General features: G+C 44.0%; 2 long non-coding RNA genes across 2 annotated transcripts; one reads left to right on the forward strand and one right to left on the reverse strand.

Moving 5' to 3' along the window:
- Positions 1–4: 4 nt before the first annotated feature.
- LOC132346588 (uncharacterized) lies at positions 5–7,142 on the forward strand. The gene is made up of 2 exons (XR_009496459.1): positions 5–92; positions 5,334–7,142. It is a non-coding gene; the product is annotated as an uncharacterized lncRNA (long non-coding RNA).
- A 6,421-nt stretch (positions 7,143–13,563) lies between these two features.
- LOC132346587 (uncharacterized) lies at positions 13,564–18,437 on the reverse strand. Its single transcript, XR_009496458.1, has 3 exons — positions 18,087–18,437; positions 14,294–17,734; positions 13,564–13,768 (listed from the first exon to the last, which is right to left on the reverse strand). It is a non-coding gene; the product is annotated as an uncharacterized lncRNA (long non-coding RNA).
- Between the last annotated feature and the right edge of the window lie 82 nt (positions 18,438–18,519).

The raw sequence follows: 18,519 nt of genomic DNA on the forward strand, positions 1-18,519 counted from the left end.
GTCGGTTCACTTCCTGCTTGTCCAACTTTCAGCCCGCCCCCGCCAACCTCGCATCCCAGCGGCTCCGGCCACACCTCGCTCAGGTTCTCCAGGTAGGCGGGCACCCTGCGCTGCCCTCCCAGTCTCCTCCGGAGCCGGGGCTTAGGCTTAAAGCGACAGGGTTCCCGGGCACCACATTTCTTCTCACTTAGAAACAAGAAAAGATCAGGCAGCCCTCCTTGGTTTCCGGATGTAAAAAGGCAGCCGTCTCCTTTTTAAAATTTTTTATTATTTTTTGGGGGGTCGCACACGCAGCATACAGGCCCTTAGTTTCCCAACAGGGCTCGAACCCGCGCCCCCTGCAGTAAAGCGAAGAGTCAACCACTGCAGGGCTAAAGAAGTCCCTCACTTTTTTTAAAAAAACGTTTTTATAATGTCCTCAGTATCTGATCCCCAATTGTTAAAGAATAAAATCAGCCCTAAGCACTCTGTCAGACCTTGTTCATGTGGAAACAGAACGCAGATATGAACATTGCTTACTGGACAACCCTTGTTCCCAAGTTGTTTTAGTGCAGAAAGCACTAAAACCCCCAAAGTCTGAAATACTGTGATCCTGGGCTCTGGTGTCAGAAGCTGCAGACCCTGAGTGAACCTCTTCATATCTCTGGTCTTTGCAGGTACTGATCCTGACCTCAGAGGGTGGTGGTATGGAGTAAAAGAAAAGCTTACACCATGTACCTAGCACAGCCTGGAACAAAGAGCTGCCCACTGCTCAAATCAGGAAATGCTGGGTCACCAACTCTCCTATTCTAGAGTTCAACCGTCCTGCACTGCCCTTCGGGGGCCACCTCGAGGGTTAGGGAACCCCAACAGAAATGAGCAGATGACTGCCCTATGGACCAGAGAGGGGGCCCAGGGCAAAGGATTTTTCCACTGACCTGGCTGCAGGCCAGAGAAAATCCACCCTTCCCAAATGGTGTTTATCAAGACAGAAAAACAATAACAGACCTGTTCAGAAGGAAATAAACATTCCTGTCCCACCCCAGAAGTAACAGTTCCAAGAGGGAAATGGTAGCTTCTCTTGACAAATGCTTCTTTTTTTTTTTTGACAAACTTTTTTTAAAGAGCTTAATAAACTTTGGACCTCCATAGCATTTGAAGCGGAGAAGGCAATGGCACCCCACTCCAGTACTCTTCCCTGGAAAACCCCATGGACGGAGGAGCCTGGTGGGCTGTAGTCTATGGGGTCACTAAGAGTCAGACACGACTGATCGACTTCACTTTCACTTTTCACTTTCATGCATTGGAGAAGGCAATGGCAACCCACTTCAGTGTTCTTGCCTGGAGAATCCCAGGGACGGGGGAGCCTGGTGGACTGCCGTCTATGGGGTCACTAAGAGTCAGACACGACTGAGCGACTTCACTTTCACTTTTCACTTTCATGCATTGGAGAAGGCAATGGCAACCCACTTCAGTGTTCTTGCCTGGAGAATCCCAGGGACGGGGGAGCCTGGTGGACTGCCGTCTATGGGGTCGCACAGAGTAGGACACGACTGAAGCGACTTAGCAGCAGCAGCAGCAGCAGCAGCATTTGAAGATCCTTTATTCTAGCTTCCCAGGTGGTGCTAGTGGTAAGGGACCCATCTGCCAGTGCAGGAGACATAAAGAGATGCAGGTTCCATCGCTGGGTCGGAATATCCCCTGGAGGAGGGCATGGCAACCCATTCTAGTATTCTTGCCTGAAGAATCCCATGGACAGAGGAGCCTGATGGGCTACAGTCCATGATCTGCAAAGAGTCACACACGACTGAAATGACTTAGCATGCACACACCTGAATTTTGATGGATAGTAACAGCCTGCTTTCACCTAAAATGTGGTACCCAACTCCTCATCATTCTTAGAAAGGCAACAATGAAGCCAAGCAGAGGTGGATCAGTATCTTTGATCTATCCTTTCTTTCTTTTTAAAATTATTATTAAATTTTTTGGCTACACTGGATTTTCCTTGGGGCAAGTGGGCTTTCTCTAGCTGTGGGATGTGGGGATTTCTCCACTGCAGTGCTCAGGCTTCTCTTGTTGCGGAGCATGGGATCTAGAGTGTGGGGGCTCAGTAGTTACCCCTCGGCATGTGGGATCTTAGTATTTGAACCCAGGATCACACCTGCATCCCCTGAATTGGAAACTAGAAGTCCTAACCACTGGACCACCAGAGAAGTCCCTGTTGATATATATGATCATTGTCCAGTATAGTAGCCACTGACCACAAGCAGCTGTTGAACATGTGAAATGTGGCTCATCCAACTGAGGTGAGATCTAAAACATGCCAGATTTAAAAGACTTATTATGAGAGAGAGACTGTAAATATCACTTTAGTAATTTTATATATTCATCAATATGTAAAATTGAAATAATATTTTTAATCTTTTTCTTTTTTTAAAAAAATTTGTAATTTGCTTTATTTATTTATACTTTTGGCCATGCTGTACCACATGCCAGATCTTAGTTCCTCAATCAGGGATCAAACCCATACCTCCTGAAGTGAAAGCTCAGATTCCTAACCACTGGACCACCAGGGAAGTCCCAAGTGCTTTATTTTTTATTGAATTATAATTGATGTACAATATTATATGTTCAGTTCAGTTGCTCAGTCGTGTCTGACACTTTGGACTCCATGAATTGCAGCATGCCAGGCCTCCCTGTCCATCACCAACTCCCGGAGTTCACTCAAACTCACGTCCATCGAGTTGGTGATGCCATCTAGCCATCTCATCCTCTGACATCCCCTTCTCCTCCTGCCCCGAATCCCTCCCAGCATCAGAGTCTTTTCCAATGAGTCAACTCTTCACATGAGGTGGCTAAAGTACTGGAGTTTCAGCTTTAGTATTATTCCTTCCAAAGAACACCCAGGACTGATCTCCTTTAGAATGGACTGGCTGGATCTCCTTGCAGTCCAAAGGACTCTCAAGAGTCTTCTCCAACACCACAGTTCAAAAACATCAATTCTTCAGTGCTCAACTTTCTTCACAGTCCAACTCTCACATCCATACATGACCACTGGAAAAACCACAGTCTTGACTAGATGGACCTTTGTTGGCAAAGTAATGTCTCTGCTTTTGAATATGCTATCTAGGTTGGTCATAACTTTCCTTCCAAGGAGTAAGCGTCTTTTAATTTCATGGCTGCAATCACCATCTGCAATGATTTTGGAGCCCAAAAAATAAAGTCTGACACTGTTTCCACTGTTTCCCCATCTATTTGCCATGAAGTTATGGGACCAGATGTCATGATCTTCGTTTTCTGCATGTTGAGCTTTAAGCCAACTGTTTCACTCTCCACTTTCACTTTCATCAAAAGGCTCTTTAGTTCCTCTTCACTTTCTGCCATAAGGGTGGTGTCATCTGCATATCTGAGGTTATTGATATTTCTCCCGGCAATCTTGATTCCAGCTTGTTCTTCTTCCAGCCCAGCGTTTCTCATGATGTACTCTGTATATAAGTTAAATAAGCAGGGTGACAATATACAGCCTTGACGTACTCCTTTTCCTATTTGGAACCAGTCTGTTGTTCCATGTCCAGTTCTAACTGTTGCTTCCTGACCTGCATATAGGTTTCTCAAGAGGCAGGTCAGGTGGTCTGGTATTCCCATCTCTTTCAGAATTTTCCACAGTTTATTGTGATCTACACAGTCAAAGGCTTTGGCATAGTCAAGAAAGCAGAAATAGATGTTTTTCTGGAACTCTCTTGCTTTTTCGATGATCCAGCGGATGTTGGCAATTTGATCTCTGGTTCCTCTGCCTTTTCTAAAACCAGCTTGAACTTCTGGAAGTTCACAGTTCACATATTGCTGAAGCCTGGCTTGGAGAATTTTGAGCATTACTTTACTAGCATGTGAGATGAGTGCAACTGTGCAATAGTTTGAGCATTCTTTGGCATTGCCTTTCTTTGGAGTTGGAATGAAAACTGACCTTTTCCAGTCCTGTGGCCACTGCTGAGTTTTCCAAATTTGCTGGCATGTTGAGTGCAGCACTTTCACAGCATCATCTTTCAGGATTTGAAATAGCTCAACTGGAATTCCATCACAGCCGGGAGCCAGTGTGAAGAACTCCGCCCGTGGCAAAAGTCATGAGGAAGGAGGCTCGGCATACACAAAGGCGGGATGGAGCCTCAGAAGTCCCCCTGGATATTCTCGAGCATCTACCCCCAAAACCAGAGTCTGCCTACTTTACTGCTTTGTGCTCTCACCTACACCTCTGACTTTACGGGGGGCTGTCCCCGACCACCATCTCTCTCCTGAATAGGTTCTTCTGGCCACATGTGATTGTTTAGAGCCTCCCAACTGTGAGAGGCATAAGATGTTCTGAACTGTCTAAATACAGATTCCTTTGAGCAGTTAAAAGATTGATTAGAAATTGTATTGGTGAAGGGTTTTTCACTTGTTGGGCCAATGTTTGCTGCTAAGTCTCCATATCCCTTACCTACTGTGTCCCTGGCAGTGTATTGATTAATATAATTGGTGTAAGTAGTAGCTTTAATGTTTGTAACCTTGGACCCTTGAGTTAATTCTTTTTCTTGTTATAGCCCACCACACCTTTGCCCTATAAGAATGCAACTTTATCTAATGCTTTTGGAGGGTGGCGCCTGACTAATCACCTTTAGAGAAAAATAAGTTTTCTGAAGAAAGGGTCTTAAAATGTTAACAGGCCTCCGGGCCAGAAGATGATGTAAATCACCTAAACTTTTACATATGATAAGTTTGCAGGAAGAAAGCCTGCCTTACTGCTGACTCTACCCCTTCCCCCATTATCTTTTATGCATAACTTAAGGTATAAAAACTACTTTGGAAAATAAAGTGCGGGCCTTGTTCACCAAAACTTGGTCTCCCCATGTCGTTCTTTCTCTCACCTTTTGGCTGAATTATTCAGCCTCTTTTCTCCACTAAATTTTTTCACTGATTTATCTTTATTTAACCACTCTTTATATCTTTAATTAACATTTAAATAAGCTGTTGTTTTTTGATCGCCGATGCTGTCTCCCCTTCGAAACCCCTGACTCTACCCGGGCTGGACCCTGGCAAGTGGCACCCGGACAGGCTTTTTGAAGGTAGGTCACATTTGAAAATTAAAAGAAGGGGAGTTTAAGTATAGTTCTCCCCATCAAATCTCGCAACATGCTCTTTTCGTAATAAATATTTTAAATACTGATTCAGCTGGAACTACTGCAATGCTTCGCCATTGGTGCCCGGAGCAATTGAATGCAAAATGATTAGTCAAATGGAAGGACCTCCTCTCAGGACAATGGAAGGGTCCTGACCCATTATTAACTAGCGGTTGAGGATGTGCTTGTATTTTTCCACAGGATGCAGATTCTCCAATTTGGATCCTGGACAGGCTGATTCGCCATGTTGCAGTCCCCCAGACATCCGGTTCCCCCATTGCTTCCATCACAAAAGAGGAGGGGCACTCCTCTGCCCCTGCAGCCGCAGCACAGAACAGCCGCCCGTTGGGAGCCGCCGGCCGGACCAGCCTGGGTGCCAGGGCCCAGTGCACAGTGCTCACAGCCGGTAGCCCTGCCAGCATCTCTCTGCGCTGGCTTGGCTGTAGCTGAGCCCCAGGCTGGTTCAGCGAGGGAGCAGGGGCGGTGCCCGCCAGCAGGGGAGGCAAGATAAACATCGAGATCTCCGCGAGACCGACAGGGCTTCTGCAGCACGAACTCCAACCAGAAAATAATTCTACTTATTCTGTTTTGGCTTGTCTACCCTCTCCTTATGTTTTTCTCTTTACCAACGATTCTGGAAAACTTAATGTACGTATGACTTTCACTGGTGGACCCAATGTAGTGACTTGTGAACAATGCATGCTCTCATCTTGTTTAAACCCTCAATATAATGTTTGCTCCTTTGTAGTGTTACAATGTCCACCTTATCTTATGATGTAACCACTTATTGATATGTTAATTATGGTCTCGCTGTGTTATAACAACTACAAGATTTAATGTGATCGCGACGGTTTGTGGGCCTACTTATTTTAGGAATATCAGCTTTAATAGCAGCAATTACTTCTGTTACTACAGCAGCAATATCATTGACTCAACAAGTGCATACTGCCCAATATGTTGATACCATGTCTAAAAATGTTTTGCTAACTCTAGCAACACAGGAAGCTATAGATAGAAAGTTGGAGATGAGGGTAGATGCCTTGGAGGAGGCAATAATGCATATTGGGACTGAGTTATAGGCTTTAAAAGTGAAAATGGCTCTGTCATGCCACGCTGATTACCGGTGGATATGCGTGACATCTTTGAAGGATTCTTTGGCAGAACATTCAGAGGCTCGCGACTGAGCTGCATCTGGCTGTTTTAAGAAATAAAAAGGGGGGAGATGCCGGGAGCCAGCATGAGGAACTACACCCGTGGCAAAGGTCATGAAGAAGGCTTGGCATATGCAAAGGTGGGATCGAGCCTCAGGAGTCCCCCTGGATATTCTCGAGCATCTACCCCAAAACCAGAGTCTGCCTACTTTACTGCTTTGTGCTCTCACCTACACCTCTGACTTTACGGAGGGCTGTCCCCAACCACCATCTCTCTCCTGAATAGGTTCTTCTGGCCACATGTGATTGTTTAGAGCCTCCCAACTGTGAGAGGCATAAGATGTTCTGAACTGTCTAAATACAGATTCCTTTGAGCAGTTAAAAGATTGATTAGAAATTGTATTGGTGAAGGGTTTTTCACTTGTTGGGCCAATGTTTGCTGCTAAGTCTCCATATCCCTTACCTACTGTGTCCCTGGCAGTGTATTGATTAATATAATTGGTGTAAGTAGTAGCTTTAATGTTTGTAACCTTGGACCCTTGAGTTAATTCTTTTTCTTGTTATAGCCCACCACACCTTTGCCCTATAAGAATGCAACTTTATCTAATGCTTTTGGAGGGTGGCGCCTGACTAATCACCTTTAGAGAAAAATAAGTTTTCTGAAGAAAGGGTCTTAAAATGTTAACAGGCCTCCGGGCCAGAAGATGATGTAAATCACCTAAACCTTTACATATGATAAGTTTGCAGGAAGAAAGCCTGCCTTACTGCTGACTCTACCCCTTCCCCCATTATCTTTTATGCATAACTTAAGGTATAAAAACTACTTTGGAAAATAAAGTGCGGGCCTTGTTCACCGAAACTTGGTCTCCCCATGTCGTTCTTTCTCTCACCTTTTGGCTGAATTATTCAGCCTCTTTTCTCCACTAAATTTTCTCACTGAGCTATCCTTATTTAACCACTCTTTATATCTTTAATTAACATTTAAATAAGCTGTTGTTTCCTGATCGCCGATGCCGTCTCCCGTTCGAAACCCCCGACTCCACTGGGGCTGGACCCCGGCACATCACCTCCCCTAGCTTTGTTCATAGTGATACTTTCTAAGGCCAACTTGACTTCACATTCCAGGATGTCTGGCTCTAGGTGAGTGATCACATCATCGTGATTATCTTGGTCATGAAGATCTTTTTTGTACAGTTCTTCTGTGTATTCTTGCCACCTCTTCTTAATATCTTCTGCTTCTGTTAGGTCCATACCATTTCTGTCCTTTATTGAGCCCATCTTTGCATGAAATGTTCCCTTGGTATCTCTAATTTTCTTGAAGAGATCTCTAGTCTTTCCCATTCTGTTGTTTTCCTCTATTTCTTTGCATTGATCGCTGTTACAGGTATACAATATAATGATTCACAATTTTTAACGGTTATACTCTATTTATAGTTATTATAAAATGTTGGCTGTATGCCCTGTGTTGCATGATATATCCTTTTAGCTTATTTTGTACATAGTAGCTTTCCCTTTCACTTTTCACTTTCATGCATTGGAGAAGGAAATGGCAACCCACTCCAGTGTTCTTGCCTGGAGAATCCCAGGGACAGGGGAGCCTGGTTGGCTGCCGTCTGTGGGGTCGCACAGAGTCGGACACAACTGAAGTGATTTAGCAGCTTATACCTCTTAATCTCCTGTTCCTAAATTGCTCCTCTCCCCTCTGTCTCCTCACTGCTAACTACTAGTTTGTTCTCTATGAGTCTGCTTCTTCTTTGTTAAATTCAGTAGTTTGTTGTATTAATATTTTTTAGATTCCACATATAAATGATATCATACAGTATTTGTCTTTCTCTGTCTGACTTATTTCACTAAGCATAATACACTTGAGGTCCATTCATGTTGTTTTAAAAGGAAAAATTCCATTCTCTTTTATGGCTGAGTAATATTCCATTGTGTGTGTGTGTGTGTGTATGTGTGTGTGTGTGTGTGTGTATATATATATATATATATATATACATACCACATCTTCTTTATCAATTTATATGTTAATAGACACTTAGGATATATTGAGTTAACTTAAAAAATATTGGTAAAATTAATTTCACCTGTTTATTTTCTCTTTCAATTTGGCTAATAGAAAATGATTAATTACCAATGTGGCTCAAATTCTATTTCTACAGACACACTGATCTATACTTTAACATTTTTGTGATATTGGACAGATTTATGTAACATCTCTAAGCTTCAATTACCTCCATTCTGTGCCTGGTACTTAAAAAACTGTCAGTAAATGGTGGCTTTTGTGATTACTCAGAATTTCAGATGCTAAGTGAATTGGTAGGCAAGGGAGCATGAGAGATGCCAAGAAACAAAGACCAGAGTAGGATGTTTGAGGGGAACAGGAAGAAATGGAAGAGGATTCCCTGGATGGGAATTCCCTGGACGTTCCTTGTTGTAAGGAGAGTTACAGCAGTTGAGCTATCGGGTCTGGTACACCACCACAAGCCTTGGACATACATTGATGTCCCTGAGGGAGCTGACCCTTGGCCTAGATCTAGCAACTGTCAGGGAGATTCAGCAGTGCCGATGGTTGGGCCTGTAACCTGTTCGTCCTCGTCTTCACCTTACGGAACTGCTACAGGCTTAGCCTCACCTGTATAAACACTGCATTGTGATCCTTTATCAGAAAACTATCTGGGGGCTTCCCTGGTGGCTCAGTGGCAAAGAATCTGCCTGCCAATGCAGGAGATGTGGGTTCAATCTTTGGTCTGGGAGGATTCCACATGCCTTGGGGCAACTAAGCCCCATGAGCCACAACTACTGAGCCTGGGCTCTACAGCCTGGGAGCCACAACTATGGAAGCTCTTAAGTCCTAGAGCCCATGCTCAGCAACGAGAAGCCACAGCAATGAGAAGCTTGCCCACTGAGACAGAGTCACCCCCACGAGCCACAGCTAGAGAAAAGCCCGCACAGTAACGAGGACCCAAAGACAACCATCTGGGAGTTCCCTAATGGCCTAGCAGTTAGGATTCTGGGTTTTCATTACTGTGGTCTGAGTTCAATCCCTGGTTGGGGAATTGAGATACCACAAGCTAGTGTGGCCAAAAAAAAGGAAGAGCATCTGGCTACCACCCTCACAAGGTTAAACATTCAGTAAGGTACTGAATGGTACTCAATGAGCAGAGAACAGAAGTCACTGATTCCTTTAGTCAAGGAAGGCTCTATCCCAGGAGGGGAGTGTCAGTCACTTTGTAAGGAAAAGACTCTATGTAGTAGGAGCTGCAGCCAAAGAAGCAATTGGACTATGCTGAAGAGTCTTCTCAGTCCCTGTGTGATCGGATTTGGGCGTCAGTGGCTCAGAGGTTAAAGCATCTGCCCGCAATGCGGGAGACCTGGGTTCGATCCCTGGGTCAGGAAGATCTCCTGGAGGAGGGCATGGTAACCCACTCCAGTATTCTTGCCTGGAGAATCCCATGGATGGAGGAGCATGGTGGGCTACAGTCCACGGGGTCGAAAAGAGTCAGACACTACTGAGAAACTTCACTTTCACTTCTTTCTCCTGCTGCCTGGCAGGCAGGTTCTTTACCACTAGAGCCACCTAGGAAGCCGACTGTTGTGGAGTCTTAGGCAAATCACTTCCCTCTGGGAGCTTTGGTTTCTTCATCAGCAAAATGGGAACAATAATGAAAGCTGTTTTACAGGATTATTGTTAGGATTAAATAGTATGGGTATATATGTCTATATTTCTGCTAAAGCATACTACAAATGAAAAAGGAGACTAGTAGAACAAATGGAATGACAGAAGGGAAGAGGAATATAAACAGCCTGCAAAGCAATCAGGCAAGCTTTGCTGTACACTGGCATATACCCCAGTCGCATTTATGGCCCTAGTGGGCAGTTGACTCTTGTACCTTTCAGGGGAAAGGCTAGAGAACAAGGAGGAAGCACATTCAGGAGGCTCAACTGGAATTGCTCCTGAAAGATCATAAACCTCTCATCGCTGCCAAGGCCTCTTTTGTCTTCCTCTTTACAGATTGTTACACAACGAGTCACCCCCATCTCTCCCAAGGTGCTCTCTTTCCTTCTGACCTTGCCCTTAGAACTGGAAGGTTCTGCCCTTGGCGATTTTCTGACTCCACCCTCTCTCCTAGAGCAATAGTTCTCTGTGGGGTTGATCCTGCCCTCCAGGGAATGTGACAGTGTCTGGAGACATCTTTGGTTGACACAACTGATGGGGGGAGTGGTGCTACTGGCATCTAGTGGGTAGAGGCCAAGGATGCTTAACTTCCTACAATGTCATGGATAGCCCACGACCCCCACCCCAAAGACAAAGAACATACAGACCAAATGACAATACTGCCAAGGTTTAGAAACCTTGCTCTCCCTAGGGAAGTGTACTCAGTGCCTTTACAGTTTCAACAGCCATTTAAGGACGATCCCCAAATCTGTGAGTGCATGCATGCTAAGTCGCTTCAGTCGTGTCTGACTCTTTGAAACCCTATGGACTGTAGCTCACCAGGTTCCTCTCTCCCTGGGATTCTCCAGGCAAGAATACTGGAGTGGGTTGCCATGCCCTGCTACAGGGAATTTTCCCGACCTAGGAATTGAACCCTCATTTCTTCTAGTCTCATGGATTGGCAGGCAAGTTCTTTACCACTAGCTCCCACCTGGGAAGCCCTGAGCTACCTGAGAAGGACCGCCCCCCTCCAAATGCCATACCTCTCTCTAATTGCCACTGCTGCCTCTCCAATGTCCTGGACAATCCACAGACACATCCGACAGCCAAACCAAACCCTTTATCTTTTTCCCATGTTCCTCCTCCTGAATAGTACTCCCATTCTACCACTGTCCCAAGTTAGGAACCCCTCAGTTCAGTTCAGTTCAGTCACTCAGTCGTGTCCGACTCTTTGTGACCCCATGAATTGCAGCACACCAGGCCTCCCTGTCCATTACCAACTCCTGGAGTTCACTCAGACTCACGTCCATCAAGTCAGTGATGCCATCCAGCCATCTCATCCTCTGTCGTCCCCTTCTCCTCCTGCCCCCAATCCCTCCCAGCATCAGAGTCTTTTCCAATGAGTCAACTCTTCGCATGAGGTGACCAAAGTACTGGAGTTTCAGCTTTAGCATCATTCCTTCCAAAGAAGTCCCAGGGCTGATCTCCTTCAGAATGGACTGGTTGGCTCTCCTTGCAGTCCAAGGGATTCTCAAGAGTCTTCTCCAACACCACAGTTCAAAAGCATCAATTCTTCGGCGCTCAGCCTTCTTCAGAGTCCAACTCTCACATCCATACATGACCACTGGAAAAACCATAGCCTTGACTAGACGGACCTTTGTTGGCAAAGTAACGTCTCTGCTTTTGAATATGCTGTGTAGGTTGGTCATAACTTTCCTTCCAAGGAGTAAGCGTCTTTTAATTTCATGGCTGCAGTCACCATCTGCAGTGATTTTGGAGCCCAAGACAATAAAGTCTGTCACTGTTTCCACTGTTTCCCCATCTATTTGCCATGAAGTGATGGGCCCAGATGCCATGATCTTCGTTTTCTGAATGTTGAGCTTTAAGCCAACTTTTTCACTCTCCACTTTCACTTTCATCAAGAGGCTTTTGAGTTCCTCTTCACTTTCTGCCATAAGGGTGGTGTCATCTGCATATCTGAGGTTATTGATATTTCTCCCGGCAATCCCTAAGACATCCTATACACACAATCAATCAGTTCAGTTCAGTTCAGTCGCTCAGTTATGTCCAACTCTTTGTAACCCCATAGACTGCAGCATGTCCATCTCCCTGTTCATCACCAATTCTCAGAATTTACTCAGACTCATGTCCACTGAGTTAGTGATGCCATCCAACCATCTCATCCTGTTGTCCCCTTCTCCTCCTGACTTCAATCTTTCCCAGCATCAGTGTCTTTTCTAATGAGTCAGTTCTTCACATCAGGTGGCCAAAGTATTGGAGCTTCAACTTCAGCATGAGTCCTTCCAATGAATATTAAGGACTGATTTCCTTTAGGATTGACTGATGTGATCTCCTTGCAGTCCAAGCAACTCTCAAGAGTCTTCTTCAGCATGACAGTTCAAAAGTATCAATTCTTCAGTGCTCAGCTTTCTTTATGGTCCAAATCTCACATCTGTACATGACTACTGGAAAAACCATAGCTTTGAGTAGACAGACCTTTGTTGACAAAGTAATGTCTCTGCTTTTTAATATGCTGTCTAGGATGGTCATAGCTTTTCTTCCAAGGAGCAAGAGTCTTTTAATTTCATGGCTGCAGTCACTGTCTGCAGTGATTTTGGAGCCCAAGAAAATAAAGTCTGTCACTGTTTCCATTGTTTCCCCATCTATTTGCCATGAGGTGCTGGGACCAGGGGCCATAATCTTAGTTTTTTGAATGTTGAATTTTAAGCCAGCTTTTTCAGTCTCCTCTTTCACTTTCATCAAGAGGCTCTTTAGGTCCTTTTTGCTTTTGCCATAAGGGTGGTGTCATCTACATATCTGAGACACCACTAAGTCTTAGTCTCTCAAATATACCACATCCTTTTCATACAAGCTTCTGCTTCCTAGGTAATGCCAGGATGATCTCTTCTCTGATCCACCTCCAAACTGACTATCTTCTCCCACCCATTCCTTCTATGGTTGCTCCTTATCTTCCTAAAACACCAATTTGAGAATGCAGCACCCTACCCCCAGGGTAAAGCCTAAACTCCTTAGTTTGGCATGCCAAGATTGTTCTAAACCTGCTTTTTGAAGATTATCTCTCAAGAGACTCACCTTCCAGCCCCCTAGCCATACTAAATTACCTGTCCTTCCCAAAATAAACCATCTCCTTTTACATCTTTGCTCAAGTGGACTTTTGTCATTGAGACAAGAGAATATCCCACTTCATTCATCATTGCTTCCATGAAGTCTTCTAGATTTCCCCACTGAAATTCAACTTCTTCCTTTTCTGATCACCATCACACTGTATCTTTTATAAAATCTACAATAAGCTTTACCATTAACTGCATGTGCATGTATGTGTGCCAAGTCACTTTAGTCATGTCCGACTCTTTGCGATCCTATGGACTGAACCCGCCAGGCTCCTCTGTCCATGGGATTCTCCAGGCAAGAGTACTGGAGTGGGTTGCCATGCCCCTCTCCAGAAGATCTTCCCAACCCAGGGCTCGAACCGGAGTCTCCTGCATTGCAGGCGGATTCTTTACCATCTGAGCCACCAGGGAAGCCCCTGTGGCTCAGATGGTAAATAAAATAAAAATAAATAGTTTAAAAAAATAAATAAAACAAAAATGGAGCCATCTAGTAGTATTTTTAAAATTTTTATATATTTGTTTTTGGCTTCTCTGGGTCTTCATTGCTGCTCTCGGACTTCAGTTGTGGAGAGGAGGGGCTCCTCTCCAGTAGTGTTTCTAGTAGCTGCGGCACACGGGATCAGTAGCTGTGACGCTGAGGCCCAGTTGCCTGAGGCATGTAGAACCGTCCCAGTCCAGGGATTGAACCCATATCCCCTAAATTGGCAAGTGGATTCTTAATGACTGGACCACCAGGGAAGTCCGGAGCCATCTAATTTTGAGTGATCCTAGAAAATCTGGCCTAAACTTCCCAATCCACAATGTATTCATCTGGACTGGGATTTGACAGTGGATTAAGAGATGCATCCCCTAAATATTAATAGATCTATGGCTTCCAAAGTGTTGTATCAGGATGACCTAGAAGTGGGCCAGACTTCAACAGCAGGAACACTTGGTGAATCCACCTGCATCTGTGCCCAATAATCTCTACCACATCTACCCCTGCCAATTTTTTTCCTTTAGGATGGTGGTTCTCAGCACATGGTCCGTGAACCCCTGAAGTCTTTAGGGGCAAAATTTACTATAATAATACTGAGATGTTATTTGCCTTTTTAACTGTGTTAACATTTGAACTGATAATGCAAAGAAAAATGGGCAAAACTGTTGGCAACTTAGCAGGAGAGAGACCGTGGTACCCAACTGTAGTAGTAGTCACTGCATTCCTCTCTGCCACACACTTACCACATTTAAAAAATGCCAATGTCAAGTAAGAATACTCTTGGAGCTTCCCTGGCGGTCCAGTGGTTAAGGCTCTGTGCTTCCACTGCAGGGGGTGCAGGTTTGATCCCTGGTTGGGGAAGTTTCTCATGCCAGGAGATGCAGCCAAAAAAAAAATAAAGAAAGAAAGAAAAAGGGAAAAAAAAATTTATAAAAAGAATACTGTTAGTGAAGCAGTATAAAATTATTAATTTTATAAATTCCTGTCACAGGCATACAGATCATTTTACTATTTTGTGTGAAGAACTGGAAAATATAAATACAATACTTCTGTATACCCAAATACAATGATAGTCTCATAGTTGTTCTAAGAAAAAACACTTGTGCAATTAAACTGTGAACTCAACTCACCTTCATTTTCAAACTAATAGATTTTTCTTTGAGTAGTAGGTTCCATACACCCTTTATGCTCTCCCTGTTTTTCCTGTACTAACGTCTTGTATTAGTGTGATATATTTGTGACAACTGATGAGCTAATATTAATAACAAAGTTCATGGTTTACATTAGGGGTCACTATTTTTTAAATTTTATTTAAAAAAATCTTTTTTATTTATTTTTCATTTGGCTTTGCTGGGTCTCAGTTGCAGCACACTGGGTCTTTGATCTCTGTTGAGCATGTGTTGTATGGATGCTCAACAGAGTTGAGTGTATGGATTGCAGTTGCAGTGTATAGATTCTAGTTCCCTGACCAGAGATTGAACCCAGAGCCTCTGCATTGGGAGTCTTGGCCACTGGACTATCAGAAAAGTCCCTAGGGTTCATTCTTTATATTATACATTCTATGGGTCTTGATAAATATATAGCAACATGAATTCATCATGACACCATTAGAGTATCATACAGAATAGTTTCACTTCTCTAAAAATCCTCTGTGCTACATCTATTCATCTCTCTCTTCCTCCCCCACAACTTCTGGAAAACATCTATCTTTTTGCTATCTCCAAAGTTTTGCCTTTTCCAGGTTATCACATGGTATGTAGCCATTTCAGATTGGTTTCTTTCACTTAGCAATATGCATTTAAGATTCCTCCATGTCTTTGTGGATTGACAGCTCATTTCATTACTGAATACTCCATCATATGGATGTGCTGGTTTATTTTATCCATTTACTTATTGAAGGATATTTTGGTTGATTCCAAGTTCGGACAGTTATAAATAAAGCTGAGGTACATTCCTGTGCAGGTTTTGCGTGGGCATAAATTTTCACCTCATTTGAGTAAATACCAAGGAGCACAATTGCTGGATCATATGGTAAGAGTATGTTGAGTTTTGTAAGAAACTGCCAAACTGTCTTCCAACTGTTTTGTATTCCTACCAGCAATGTAAGCAGAGTTTCTGTTGCTCCATTTCCTTACCAGCATTTGTTGTTTTCAGAGCCTTGGATTTCTAGAATCTCACTGTTGTTTTTATTTTTTGGCCATGCTGTGGGGCTTGTGGGATCTTAGTTCCCAGGCCAGGGACTGAACCCAGGTCATGAAAGTGAAATTGCCCACTGGATCACCAGGGAATTGCCAAATTTGCAATATCCTAATAGGATATTAAGCATCTTTGTTTTTGCCTTTTTTCTTTTAAAATGAAGTACCATTACTTGAAAGGACATTGGACAGACGAACTATGATTATTCAAACTGGTGCATTTAGCAAATACTTTATCAAAAATGAAAGGAACCTCTCCATTCAAGGAAAACAATAGATGGTATTTGTTGCCAGTGGTAAAATTTGAGCTTTCAGGTGAAAATTAAAATTTGAGAAAACTTGTATCTGCCACTATGTGCCTGGCAGCTTCCCAACACTTAAGAAACTTTACATTTAGAAGAGCTGCACAGCTTAGTTTTTAGATGGTCAGTATTTTCCAAAGGACCATATGTATGATTTTATAAAATTGTCAGGAGTAAAAGATCCATTCAAGTGCAAGATATACCAACAATTTTTTTTTAACTTTCTATTTTATACTTGAGTATAGTTGATTAACAGTGTTGTATTAGTTTCAGGTATATAGCAAAGTGATTCAGTTATACATGCACCTGTGAAGTGAAAGTGACAGTGACAGTCACTCAGTCGTATCTGACTCTTTACAGTCCATGGATTTCTCCAGGCCAGAATACTGGAGTGGGTAGCCTTTCCCTTCTCTAGGGATCTTCCCAACCTAGGGATCCAACCCAGGTCTCCTGCATTGCAGGTGGATTCTTTACCAACTGAGCTATTAGCAAAGTCCATACACACATCTACTGTCTCTCAAAATCTTTCCCCAATTAGGTCATTGCATAATATTGAGCAGAGTTCCCTATGCTCTACAGTAGGCCTTTATTGGTTATCCATTTTAAATATAGCAGTGTGTACATGTTGATTCTAAAGTCCCTAACTGTCCTTCCACTCATCCTTTCCCTCTGCAAGATATACCAATGATTTTAATGTGTGTATTAGTCGCTCAGTCGTGTCCGACTCTTTGTGACCCTGTGGACTGTAGCCCACCAGGCTCCTCTGTCCATGGGATTCTCCAGGCAAGAATAGTAAAGTAGGTTGCCATTTTCTCCTCCAGGGATCCTTGGCCATCCAGGGATCAAACCGGGGTCTCCTGAATTGCAGGCAGATTCTTTTAATGTCTAAGACACCCAGGAAAGCTTGATTTTAATACAGTAGAGTGTAAAGTTCATTATGTTTTCCAGTCCCACATCTGATTGCACGCATGCTAAATCTCTTCAGTCGTGTCTGACTCTGCGACTCCATGGACTCTAGCCAGCCAGAATCCTCTGTTCATGGGATTCTCCAGGTAGGAATACTGGAGTGGGTTGCCATGCCCATCTCCAGTGGATCTTCCCAACCCAGGAATTGAGCCCTTGTCTCTTATGTCTCCGGAGAAGGCAATGGCACCCCACTCCAGTACTCTTGCCTGGAAAATCCCATGGATGGAGGAGCCTGGTGGGCTGCAGTCCATGGGGTCGCTAAGAGTCGGACACGACTGAGCGACTTCACTTTCACTTTTCACTTTCATGTATTGGAGAAGGAAATGGCAACCCACTCCAGTGTTCTTGCCTGGAGAATCCCAGGGACGGGAGAGCCTGGTGGGCTGCCATCTATGGGGTCGCACAGAGTCGGACACGACTGAAGCGACTTAGCAGCAGCAGCTCTTATGTCTCCTGCCTTGGCAGGCAGGTTCTTTACCACTAGCGCCAACTGGGAAACGCCCACATCTAACTAACTTTTAAAAAAACAACCACTTGTAAGTTTAGGTGTAGTATCAAAGAATATCCACAATTATCTAAAGAGCCTAATAACATACTTCTCTTTTTACCAACAGTATCTGTGAGACCCGATTTCCTTCATATACTTCAATCACAACAGATGGAATGCAGAAACAGAAAGGAGAATCCAGCTTTCTTCAATTAAGCCAGGCATTAAAGAGATCTGCATGTAAAACAATACTATTCTCATATATTTTTTTAGTGTGGAAAATATATTTTTTCATAAAAATGTTATTTATGTAAACATGTAATGGGTTCATGACTTTTTTTTTTCCTTTTAGTAAATCAACGCATATTTCAAACATTTCTCAGGGTAAATTTACAATAGGGTAAATACGGAAAAATATAATCTATTATTCATAAAAAGCTCTTTAGGGTTCTCAATAATGTGTGTAGCAACATAAAGGGGTCCTGAGACTAAAAAATGTGAGAACCCCTGCACTAAGATGCCGTCCTCTGATCCTGCTTGTCAATTCCAGGGCAGAGAAACAATGAAAAAGCTGTTCAAGACTCACCTTCCCCAACCAAACACACTCTATTTACTGCCCCTACTCTGCATTCCTTCTGCGGTCAGGTCGTTCCGGTTTTCCTGCTGCTTTCAAATCTCTGGTTCCAGGCCGGGACAGCCCTCCCCGGTGCATCCTCAACTGGGCGGGAAACTCCCTGGAAAGAGTCTGACTTTTGCGCCCGCACCGTTCACAGATCTGCAGCGACCTAATAGGGGCGGGAAGGGACCCAGGAAGGTCGTGGGCGCCCAGTCTTCTTTAGGTTGAGAGAGCGGAGAAGGCTAGGGAGGCCTCAGGGACGAGACTAGGTACTTGACAGAAAAGAGACAGGTCCGCGTACACCTCCACTCCACGGTCACCAGGGAAGGCGGAGTCTGATCACGCCCCCTCGCGACCTCGTTGCCCCGCCCCCAGACCCCTCGTTCCGCCCTCTACCGCCAAG

The sequence above is a fragment of the Bos taurus genome, chromosome 11 (assembly GCF_002263795.3).
Source record: "Bos taurus isolate L1 Dominette 01449 registration number 42190680 breed Hereford chromosome 11, ARS-UCD2.0, whole genome shotgun sequence".
Classification (NCBI taxonomy): domain Eukaryota; kingdom Metazoa; phylum Chordata; class Mammalia; order Artiodactyla; family Bovidae; genus Bos; species Bos taurus.